The sequence below is a fragment of the Nicotiana tomentosiformis genome, chromosome 6 (assembly GCF_000390325.3).
Source record: "Nicotiana tomentosiformis chromosome 6, ASM39032v3, whole genome shotgun sequence".
Taxonomy (NCBI): Eukaryota; Viridiplantae; Streptophyta; class Magnoliopsida; order Solanales; family Solanaceae; genus Nicotiana; species Nicotiana tomentosiformis.
In genome coordinates, this window is record NC_090817.1 from 76,228,545 (window position 1) to 76,241,415 (window position 12,871).

Here is a 12,871-nt window from a genome sequence, read left to right on the forward strand (position 1 = left end):
TACAAATTTCTAGAGGGTACCGAATCTTGGTTTACATACCTTTTTCATTAACTGTAAGGCAAATCCAGTGCACTTTCGATTGGCTCTCAGTTAAGGAAGTTATTTACATATCAGTCGATCACTAATTTTTGCTATTTATGGGGCTTCAGAGCGTTCAGCCTTATGCCTCACATAGGCTTTTAAGTCAGCTGGGTAGGTACCAAATGGTCCCTCATGATGAAGATTTGAGTACACAGGTGGTCGAATTGCGTCCGAGAGCTGATTTTTCTGAGGATATGGTTCACATGGTCTGACATTGATGTAGGTGTTTGGAGCCCCACACACAGGTGCAAGATTTATCAAAAAAGAAGGTAAAATCAGGTTACACCATATGGTATGGGTAAATAAGGAGCCAGAAAGGCCCGCCAAAAGGTCGCATGTCCAACAGTTTACTGATGGGGCAAAGGAACAATGGGCCTGAGTAGACAAGGAGGAAGAATACTGGGCCACTATCAATAAGTTAAAAGAGCAATTAAGAGTCCTTAACTTTGGTAAAGAGTTGCAAGCCCACGAGGATGAGGGAGAAAAGAAGATATTGGCTCGCAAAAATGAGGCCCTTCAAGCCCAACTCCGAGAAATCAAGAGGGCATCGGTGATACCGGTGAGAAGTGAAAGGGATCAAAAGATCACTGCCAACTTGAGGTAGAAAATATTTAACTATGCAACCGACTTGACAAAAACTGTGAAAAAATGGGGTAGCGCCCGATAGAGGATAATCAAATTGGGAGAAGACGTGGAGAATCATCTAAGGCTGGCTCGCCAAGCAAAACATAACCTTGAAGAAGAGGTTTTTGGCTTAAGGAAAGATCTGAGTGCCCTTGAAAACAAAATAAGTCGACAAGACAAAGACTTTAAGACACAAAGGGAGCATTGTTACAACTTGCTAAACAAGCTAGAAGGGAATGTGATAAACCTGCGAAATCAGAGAGATTAAGCCCAACAGTTGGTGGAAGTCCGAGAGTAGCAAATCAAAAGGATGTTTCGGGATCAAAGGGCCACAAAGACTAGAATTCGGGAGATAGATAATTACACTGCCAAGAAGTGCAATGACTGTGAAAAGATAACTAAAGCTATGTTTTTTGCCACAACGTTGAATTTCACTCATTAGGTTATGACTGATTTGGAGGTCCTATATGACGAGATTGAGAACATGCCAGAGTAGTGACTGACGGATGTCACCAGAGGTGTTTGCTAGAGTTTTGCTTTGAGTCTAGAGTTTGTCTACTGACCCAGCCGGCCGTTTCGAGTATTACGACCCTGTCTCCCCATTTACTCCTCAAATTGTGCTTTACGGTTGTTATTTGACTTGCCGGGTAATTGGTTCGGGTCCGGTGAGATTTTGGAATGATTTAAAACACTTAGTTCCAAGGTTTAGAACTTAAGTTGAAAAGGTTGACCGGATGTGGACTTATGTGTAATGACCCCGAAAAGTTTTGCTAAGGAAGTTAAGGTTTTGTGGTGCCGAGGTAGATTAATTAGTACAAAGGTTGTAGAAATTTCTCGGACTTTTTGGGTTGAAGAATGCACTTAAGTGTTGAGGAAAATTTTTGACAGAAGAAGGACATTCTACGGTCTATTTTGCGACCGTAGAAACATTATGTGGACCGCGGATTTACCGAAGAATGAAGCGGAAACTCGAGCAAATTTTGGGTCATTATGCAGCCGCAGAAGTGTTTTGCTGTCCATTCTGTGACCGCAGAATCAGTATGTGGACCACATAATGGTCGCATACTCAATAAGAATGTGCCCAGTTCCCAGGGGCCATTTCGCGGGCCGCAGATGCATTATGGGGTCGCATATGCGACCGCAGATCCTGTCCCGGAGCTTCATTTTATGATTTTAATAACCCGACCTCTATTTTGATAAATAGCCTTTGTGGCTCATTTTGAAGGCAAAAATATGATATTTTAGAGAGAAGTGAGAGTGTTCTAGAGAGAGAAAGAAGCCCAAGTGCTTTGTTCATCACTTGTTCAAGCTTTGAAATCCAATAAGAAATATCACAAGATCTTTACCTAAGAGGTAAGGTTCTAACCCTAGTCTTCAATTTCGAGTTTGGCTAAAGATGGGTGATTGAGAGTACGATTCTTGGGTATGAAAATATTATTATACATACACGTACCAATAAGGTTTGTAGAAAGATTGTTGAGTTCAAATGGGTAAAGATTGGGTTGAAAATGGTAGAAATCTTCAAAGACTTTAATTGAGGATTTGAGGGTCGAGTTGATGTCGGAATTTGGTAAAATTTGTATGGTTGGACTCGTGGTTGGATGGACGTTCATATTTTGTAACTTTTCTCCGGTTCTGAGATGTGGGCCCCACGAGCGAGTTTTTAGTGTAATTTCGGATTTTGTTGGAAAATATTTTATTTTCATATGGAATTAATTTCTATAATTTGAATTGATTGAATCGAATTAATTGTGACTAGATTTGAGGTGTTCAAAGGCCGATTCGCGAGGCAAAGGCATAACAGAATAAAGAATTATACGGTTTGAGGTAAGTAAAAGTTCTAAATTTGGTCTTGAGGGTATGAAACCCCAGATTATGTGTTATATGATCGGTGTTGAGGTGACGCACATGCTAGGTGACGGACTTGTGGGCGTGCACCGTAGGAATTGTGACGTGGTCAAATTTTATGGAACTATGTAATTGAATAATTTGTTGTTATCTGTACATTCTCCATGTAGTGGATAAATTGAACCATAAATCATGTTTAGATTATGTATTGGCACCATAGGGACCCACATAGGTCGTGTACATATTGAATTATCTGCTAAATTATAGTTTTGTACTCAGTCACAATTTACTTATTTATTTTATCTCAGTCTCTATTGTTCATTATTGATGCATCATATCATTGTTGTTTGGGCTAATTTTCATGATTATTGAGAGCCCGAGAGACTGGAAAGATTTATGACTGAGTGAGGCCGAGGGCCTGGTTGTGAGATATTATACTATAGCACGCAAGTTATCCGTGCGGATACAGATATTATACTAGCACATGAGTTGTCCGTGCAGATTATAGCGCTTGGGCTGAAGGAGCCCCTCCGGAGTCTGTACATCTCCCCCCCTCCAAATGAGCGCAAGTACCTACTGAGTGCGAGTGTTGAGTGAGTGGGATGACTGAGTGACAATTTCTCTAAGATGATATTATCTCTATGATTTGTACTACAATTGTCATATATCCCTGTTCTGGAAAATTTCTGAAAGATATTATCTCCTGTTTCAGTCAACCTGATATGAAATTACTGTTTGGGCCTTAATTGTTGAACTTGCAAGCATGCCTACTTTCTTATATTGGAAATTATTGTAATTGGACTTAGCTGAGAAGCTAGTCACTACTTTCAGTTATTTATTTAGTATTATTACTTGCTGAGTTGGTTGTACTCATACTACACCTCGTGTGCAGACCCAGGTACTTCCGTATACGATGATTGCTAGTTCTCAAATTTTTATCTGTTGGAGATTATCGAGGTAGCTTCTTGACGTCCACAGACCTTGACCCTCTTCTCTTTCTGTTTTTGTACTGTTCTAAATTTTTAGACAGTGTTTTTAGCAGTCAGAAATTGTTATAATTTAGATACTCATGTCTCAGTGACACCAGGATTTGGGAATGTATTTATATCCAGTATTTGTGGGATTTTCTCTTAAACTTAATTATTATGTTTTCAGTATTTAAAAAAAATATGGGTTATTGATGTTGTTGGCTTTCCTAGTATTGATATAGGCGTCATCACGACAAGTGTGATTTTTGGGTCGTGACAATTTGTTTTTTCCTTGTATCAACTTTATGATTGTCGAGTCTGTTGTTTATTTCCCACTTTGAGTCTGCTATGTTCTTTTCAATGTATTTTCAGTTTGAATTCTGTTTTGATGCCGTTTTCGAGTCATGTAATGATAAACCCAAAAAGATTTTGTTTAATGAAAATATTAAAAACCTAAAAATAGTCTTCTTTTATTTTTGCATTCATTTTCCTGAATTATGTAATGGTGTGCTTCATGCGGCGTCATGATACATAGGCAATCCCCGAAGGATCCGATCTAAACCATGAATAAAACCCGAGTAAGAAAAGCAAAACAAAGAATAAAAAACAGAGAGTAATAAAACCAAAAGAGAGGTTGTTAGAAAGGTAAAGAAAAGAGGGATATGAAAGAAGTGAAATAATAACTGAAGCCGGAATGAGGCATGCAACCGTTCGAACAAATGATAGAAGCGTTTTAACTGCTAGGTGCATTGCATCTTTACGTGTGATTTTCTTATCTTTTAATTGCTCTAAACTAACGAGTTTGTTGTATGTGTCAAAAAAGTTTACTTTTTTGGTGGTTAGTTTGTGGTAATGTGGCCTCTCATCCATATTTCACCCGTTCAAAGAGAAGTGCACCAATGGCCTATAAAAGCAACTTGCCTTTTGTCAACCTAGAAGATAGTCTAACACCATACATTCCGCCAGAATCAGCCACAACCGAAGAGAATAGACTACTTCGAGTCCGCATGATAGAAATATGGGATGTGTGGGTGAATGGAAAAAACCCCTTTTGTTATCCGTGGGTTCCCAGAAATGGTTCCTAGGACATCCAGGATTACAAGTGTCCCCATGCCAAACCCGTTCATCCCTTATGGGTACGGTCCCACACCCAACAGTGTTACTAAAATGCCTTATGCTGCTCGTCCCCAAGCATCGGTACCAAGAGTAGAACTAGTGGTCATTTCTGCGGCTCCCACCTTCACCATCCTACAACCAAACATACCAAGATCATACACTGAGCCACCAACTTTCACTCCATAGGGTTCTTATTTTTCGCTCGAGATCACCAATGCTACACCCGATTCATTCAACCAAACCCCTCAGTATAACTTTTCAGTTGAAGTGGAGAGACCTTCTAAGAATGTTGAGCAAGAGGAAATGGCTTGAAAGATAAAAAGTTTAGAACAGAGCGTGAAGAACATGCAAGGCCTAAATGGCCAGAAAAGTGTTTTTTACTCTGATTTGTGCATGTTCCCACATGTGCATCTACCTACCGAATTTAAAACTCCTAAATTTGAGAAGTACGGTGCGCGTGGTGACCTTTCGCCCTCACTAAACCAACTTAAATCTGAACTACGATTCAGATCAAGTCTTACCGAAATAGGATTTCCTTTTCGTGCCATATGCGCTTAGACTTTAGTTTTTCCCTTTTTTTCTTCCCAGTCCTATATTTGTTATCGAAGGTCTTCATTTCCGTGTAGAAGTAAACTCTCCAAATTTATGACCAACCTTTCCTTCAATAATCTTACAACGAACAGGAGTTTTTCCATTGTAAATTCGTACGGAGCAATCAACGAATTCCGGCGAAATAGAAGATCTACGTGACCAAAGTTTAATAGATACTGTAACCAGTTGAGGGGCACCAGTGGTAAAGAAGAGTTGTTGATGACATATTTCAGTGAGAGTCTCTTTGGGATTGCTTCAGAATGGTATATGGACCAATAAAACTCGCACTGGCACGTGTGGGATGACCTGGCTCGAGACTTTGTCCGCCAGTTTCAGTACAATATGGATATTGCACCCAATAAGAATTCTATTCCAAATTTGAAGAAGAAGTCCATGGAAAGTTTTCGTTAATACGCCAAAAAATGGAGACAACAAGCGGCGAGAGTCAAACCGCCGATGGATGAGGAAGAAATGATCATAGTGTTCCTTCAAGCCCAAGATCCCGATTAAAAAGTAACCTTTGGACTCACACATACTTATACTTGTGAGTACATAATTTTTGCCTCAATGGAAATTACTCCTAAAATACTTCAAAATGGTCTTTTTATCATTTTTTACTTTTATAGAATTGTAAGAATTTCTCTTTATTTGTTTGTGTACATTTATTTTATTTTAGAGATTTTTACATGGTAGGACTCTTATTAAATATTTTTTATACAAAGAGTAGTACTTTTGTTTATTCCAAAAAAAAGCACATTCAATTTACAGTTATAGTAGTTTTAAAGATTCCTTACCTTATTTAATAGCTATCAATTTCTTAAACATTTAAACACTAACCTACAATTTAAGGGATTAATTTTGTGCCATATTAATCTATCCACAATTCTCTCTCATCATTAATTTGAACTTTCTAAACTTACCGTTTGTCTATGTAATATTTCTTCAAATAAATAGTTGCTCTTAAAATCACATTTTTGTTATTCTCTCAAACAAATATACAAAATACACGCATATCTTTTAATTTATATAGTATATATTTGATATGTGTGTGTATATATATAATTTTGTACATATTCTGTGTATGTATTATATATTTAATGCATAATTTATCTATATTTAACAAAATCTGAATATATTTTATGTATATTTGACATATAGAATATATATTTTTATATATATGAGGTATCTATTATTTATTATTCAATATACATTAATTGTATAAATAGTAACAAATTTAATATTTACATGCTTATGTATACCATTGTTATTCCTTATGTATAAATATACGGTAAATAAAATTCAAAATATAATATACTTTAAATAATATTAAATAACTTTTTTATTGAATTAAATTCTTTTTGTGATAAGATTTTCGCTCAAAAAAGGGTATACTATGCCGACCGGGAGGAAGGAGTTATTTTTGGAATGAAATAATCCTCCCAATAAGTTTCCAGTCATATTTGCTTATTTTTAGCACTATTGCTCATTCTTAGAAAACTGAATCACTTTGGGCACTTTTTTAGGAATGAAATTCTTTGGATATTTTCTTAAACGTGATTATTGATCCATGTTTATAGCTTTCTGATAAGATATGTATTTATTTAGCTGCTATGTTAGTAAAATACCTATTGTTGCTAGGTTTTTGAAAATATTTCTTAAATTTTGTCCACATGTGTTTTTCCCCTACATTTTATTGTATTTATTTGCATTTTTCGCATAATTAGGAACACTTTAAATAATAAAAAATATTTGTTGTTATTTATTTATTGTACTTTAGGACTTTAGTTGTATTTTTAGCACTAACCGCATTTTGATTGCATTAAAAATACAAAAATCATAAAAAAGGATTAATCATAATTCATTTTGCAATTTTTAGGATTTGTTAGTTGCATAATTAATTAGCATAGTAGGTTAATTTTAATTTTAATGGTTGATCATTAGATCATTATGTGATTAGGACAATTGTGCAAAAAGGAGAATTTAATTGGATTTAGAATTAAAAGGAGTTTAATTGTGCAAAGGAAAGGAAAAGGAAAGGGGCCACTTCTGCTCTAGTAAACTGGGCCTGGCCAGTCTGATGGCCCAATTTGAAACCCTATACCCGTCTGGCCCATCACCCAATCCACACCCGAGTCCCTAAGAGTTTCAAACGGCGTAGTTTCATTCCAAAACTATGTTGTATCGCCAATTTACCACATTAAAACAAAATTAATCACCTTTGAAGCCACCCCAATTCTCTTCGCCCCAATTTGGAATCCGGGGTGGCCGAAAATCATTTTCGTCGCCCTCCGCCGCCACAGGAAACCTCCAGACATCCCTAATTTATCACCATACACTCCCTATCCTCTCCCCATCCATATTCTGATATTAGTTTCCTCTAAAAACACACAGAACTCCTTCAATAGCAGATCTAAAAATTGAGAACCTATCCAATCTGCCTCTTTCTCGATTCTTTTTCAATCACGGCCCAATTGGTGATGAAACCTACACCAATCGACTAGTCTCGATGAGAACTATCGATTTGTGTTAGTCCCAAACTATTTCATGACCCCCAAAATCCGGCTAGACCCCTTCCAAATTCCTCCGGCTTGCTAGAGGTATTGTTACATGTAACACTGGCTTGCATAAGGAAATTTCGGCCAGTGTTAGTGTAACAATCCCTTCGGCCTGCCGGAAATCCTTTTGGCCGATCCGTTTGAACTCCGATGGGTACATTTCTCCCTTTATTTCTTTTGGCTTTTATTTGTATTATTATTTGTTTCTTTCTTGTATCTCTACCTAGCTTAAAAGGCATGACTTATTATCTATTTTGTTTCATATTAGTTTTTAAGCATGATTAGTTGTAGCCACGACATGCTAAGAGTATTTAGATTTCTTGATCGATTGATTGAATACAATTGATGTTAGTCACATGATTAATTATTATTGAGCATGTTGAATGGTTCGAATTTCATGATTAGTCCTGTTTCTTTTGATCTTATTGTTTAGGTCATCGTCCATTCTTTAGAATACTAAATCAGTTCCTTAGTTGGTTTTCTGTTTCATTTAATTGATAAATGGGTCTTCTAGGATTTGGTTAGTTCTGCATTGAATTTAGAAAGGTGGACTGACTAGGTATAAGGTCTGATAAAGGAGGTAATAGATCTAGGCCTAATTTTATGAGGTCAGGCAGGTTTAAAGTAAAAAAAAAAAAGATAACAATGAGAGGTAAAAAAATAAAATGGGGGAGGTTCTAGAAGAATTTAATTGAGCTGGAAGCAAAAACTCTTAGAGAAATTTTCTGGGAAAAAGAAAAGAGGGATAAAAGGATTCTGATCGATATTTAGGAGGAAGATCGAAAAGATACTTAACATGTCTTAAGTGGAAAGAGATCAGTCGGTGTTCAATTCACTTTTTGGGGTCTTTTAGAGTATCAAAAGTCTTCTGATTTTATGGGAAACAAGTGTTTGAAAGCTGGTAGACAATTACTGTTGTGCTTGCTGTTATTTCAATTGAGTTGTTGAGCTTCATTATCTTGTTCCTTGATGTATCTATTTACTTTTATTTTATATCCATTTCTAGGTACCCATTTTCTTCTGTTTAGTCATTAATTTCTCCTTCTTCATCAATAAAATATCATGGTTTCACCCCTGTTCAACTATGCTATATGAACTATAGATATTTTTTGTATCACTTTACCTGAGACATGAATCCTTGTGATTTATCTTTTTATTTTGTTGAATCTTGGGTACCTATGAAGCATAAGTAGATACGTGCAATAGGTGTGTGAATTTCATAATTTTCTTCTGGTTAGTGGGTCGTTGAACTTGTTGGATGTGACAAAGTTTGAAAATGTATTTTTTTTTCCAATAGTGACAAAGCTCATGTTGCACATTCGTAGAATGGGTACATTTTGAATAGGAAGAGTATGAAGTTAGAAGTGGTTAATGTTATACAATTGGTTATTATGTAAAATTCAGATATGATTATTAATGTGAACTATGAGATGCCAATTGAGTGCTTGTAACGATCCGGTCGGTCGTTTTGAGAGTATTAGCCCCGAACCCCTATTTATTGCTCTCTCTATTTCATTTTGTGGTTACGTGATTAGTCGGGGAATTTATTTTTGGTTTCGGAGTGAAATGGAACACATAGTCCCTAAATTGAGAGTTTAAGTTCTAGGAATTAACCGTAGTTTGAACTATATGAAGACGACCTCGGAATAGAGTTTTGACAGTTTCGATAGCTCTGTAAGGTATTTTGGTCTTAGAAGCATGTCCGGATGTTGATTTAGAGGTTCGTAGGTTATTTCGGCGTTAATTGGCGAAAGTTGGAAAATTGGATGATTTTTGGAAAGTTTGACCGGGAGTTGACTTTTTGATATCGGGGTCAGATTCTGATTTCGGAAGTTGGAGTAGGTCCATAATGCCAATAATGATTTGTGTGCAAATTTTAAGGTCAATCGGACTTGGTTTGATAGGTTTCGGCGTCGGATGTAGAAGTTTGAAGTTTTAAAATATATTAGGCTAGAATCGATGTGTAATTCATATTTTTAGCGTTGTTTGATGTGATTTAAAGGCTCGACTAAGTTAGTATGATTTTAGGACTTGTCGGTGTATTTGGTTGAGGTCCCGGGGGCCTCGGGTGAGTTTCGGATGGTTAACGGATCGAAATCGGACTTAGAACAAAGCTGAGATTTTTTGCCTTCTAGTGCAATCGCACATGCAGAACTATTTTCGCAGGTGCGCTACCGCAGGTGCGAATGGCAAGGCACAGAAGCGTATTTGGGGCTTGGCCTGGGGCTGCGTCGCAGGTGCGTGAAGCTTTTCGCATCTGCGAGCTCGCACGCTTCACCACCTGCGAGCTCACAAGTGCGAGCCAGAGGCCGCAGATGCGGAGTGAAGGGGGCAGCTGGTTCCGCAGAAACGGCAGTGTCGACCGCAAAAGCGAGGCCGCAGAAGCGGACCTCTTGTCCGCAGAAGCGGAAAAAGCCACAAAAACGGGGAGGACCTCGCATCTGCGAGACAGCAGATGCGGTTAAGTACTCTGTTGAAGCGGAAACACTGGTCAAGCTACAAAACAGAAGGGGTTCGACATTTTTGTCATTTTTGGACCTTTCAAACATGGGTTGAGGCGATATTTGAGCGAGAATTCATGGGAAAACTTGAGGTAAGTCACTTGTGTTCATTGTTAGTCAATAATATTAAATTATCATTGAGTATTTTGACTAGATTATGTGTTTTTGAGATGCAATTCGAGGATTTGAGCCTAGGAATTTGAAAATAAGATTTGAGGATTTGAAGGTCGAGTTAATGTCGGATTTTGGTAAAATTGGTATGGTTGGACTCGTGGTCGAATGGGTGTTCGTATTTTATGACTTTTACCCGATTCTGAGACGTGGGTCCGGGTCGACCTTTTGGGGGTGATGTCCTAATTTCTTGCTAAAGTCGTAGTTTCATTACTTCAATTATTTTCTTGTAGTTGTATTTATAGTATGTACTTGGTTTTGGCTAGATTTGGTCGGAGTCGCAAAGTCGAGGGAAAGGCATTCTTATCGACTGATTGAGCGATATTTGAGGTAAGTGACTTGTCTAACCTTGTGTAGGGGAAACTCCCATTAGGTTTTGGTATTGTTACGATATCTGAAATACGGAAAGCCCGCGTACGTGAGGTAACGAGTGCGTACTCGGGTTAAATGTTGAAAAATATGGTTCTTGTTGGGTAGTTTTCTTTTAAATCCTTAACTGAGTCGTTCTAGTCTGTATAGTCACCATGTTTAGCGTAATGTAGCATGTCTATGTGCCTTAACTCTTACTTGCAATTTGTGCAACATGCTTAGTTGAATTACTTGCTTCCGTGATCTTGTATTCAGTCTTTAGCTGTATGATTCCTTGCTGTAAATTCATTGTTTCATAGGTTATGAGTTGTGTATTTACTTTTGGGACTACGAGGGGGTGCCTCGGGAGCTCCCCTATCGTGTATTTACTTTTGGGACTACAAGGCAATATCTCAGGAGCTCCCCCTTTCGTATATTTACTTTTGGTACTCTGAGGCGGTACCTCGGGAGATCCCATGTTGCATATTTACTTTTGGGACTACGATGCGGTACATCGGGAGATCCTCTGTTGCATATTTACTTTTGGGACTACGAGGTGGTACCTCGGGAGATTTCCCTGTTGTGTATATGCATTTGGGGCTACGAGGTTATACCTTGGGAGCGCCCCTATTGTTTACCTCTATTTGTTGTGCTGCTACCTTTCTGTAATTTCTCATTATTCATTTCTCAATCATTTTATTGTATTATTATATTTTCTGCCTAGGGCCCTGACCTGACCTCGTCACTACTCTACCGAGGTTAGGCTTGACACTTACTAGGTACCGTTGTGCAGATCCAGGTACTGCTTACCAGACCATATACCAGTGAGCTAGACTGTACGTGGAGACTTCAAGGTACATATGCCAGCAACCGCAGACCCCGGAGTCCCCATCTATCCTTATTTTGTTCTTCTCCTTATTCTCTTTGGACTCTAATGTATAGAGACACTTAGTATTTTTCTCTTAAAAGCTTGTGACTTATTTCTATCGGGTTTTGGGAGTTGTAGTTATTTAAATCATAATTTTTATTTATATTTCATATGTCGAGAATTTGAATTCAGTTGTATATTCAGTTATTCCGCAAATTGTTAGGCTTACCTAGTCTTAGAGACTAGGTGCCATCACGATATTCGACGGAGGGGAATTGGGGTCGTGATATGTTGGTATCAGAGCACTAGGTTCATAGGTGTTATGAGTCACAAGTAGGTTTAGTAGAGTCTCGCGGATTGGTACGGAGACGTTTGTACTTATCTTTGGGAGGCTATGAAACTGTTAGGAAAAACTTCACTTCTTTGATTCCTTATCGTGCGAGATTTTGTCTTCGGATTCTAAATTTCTGTCTTTCTATTCTTTCACAAATGGTGAGGACACGTACAACTTGATCAGATGACCACACACCCGCGCCCCTTGCTAGAGCCGTGAGAGACCGGGGGCGGGGTAGAGGCCGAGGACATCCATGTGGTGCAGTCAGAGCACCCGTACGGGCTGCTACAGAGGAGCCACCAGTAGCTCCAGTTGGAGGGCAGGCACTTGAGATGCCTGTTACTACACCAGCCCTCTAGGAGACTCTAGCCGGATTTCTGAGCATGTTCAGTACCTTGGCTCAGGCAGGATTGATACTACTTGCTCTTGCTACATCTCAGGCCGGGGGAGGAACACAGATTCCTGTCGCCGGTACCCCAGAGCAGCGGGTCCAGGTCGACCAGGTTCTAGAGATCATACTGATGCAGCCTGTAGCTCCAGATCAGCCCGAGGTTAGAGTAATAGTTTCTGAGGTGAAGCAGCTCAGGCTCGAGAGGTATAAGAAGTACCACCCGCCTACTTTCAGTGGCTTGGTGTCAGAGGATCTCCAGGGTTTCCTTGAGGAGTGCCACCGTATCCTTCGTACTATGGGTGTTGCGGAGACTAGTGGGGTTTCTTTCACTATGTTCCATCTTAGAGGAATGGCTTATCATTGGTGGAGAGCATATGGGTTGGGTAGTCTGGCCGAGGCAGCTTCACTCACTAGGACTCAGTTCTCAGATATGCTCTTGAGGGAGTATGTTCCCCAAAGTCTCAGAGATGCATGG

At 38.7% G+C, this 12,871-nt stretch overlaps 1 long non-coding RNA gene across 1 annotated transcript; it reads left to right on the plus strand.

Annotated features, from left to right (window-relative positions):
• The first annotated feature begins 7,424 nt into the window (after positions 1-7,424).
• On the plus strand, positions 7,425-12,089 carry LOC104090914 (uncharacterized). The gene is made up of 2 exons (XR_685019.4): positions 7,425-7,937; positions 11,597-12,089. It is a non-coding gene; the product is annotated as an uncharacterized lncRNA (long non-coding RNA).
• Positions 12,090-12,871: the final 782 nt, after the last annotated feature.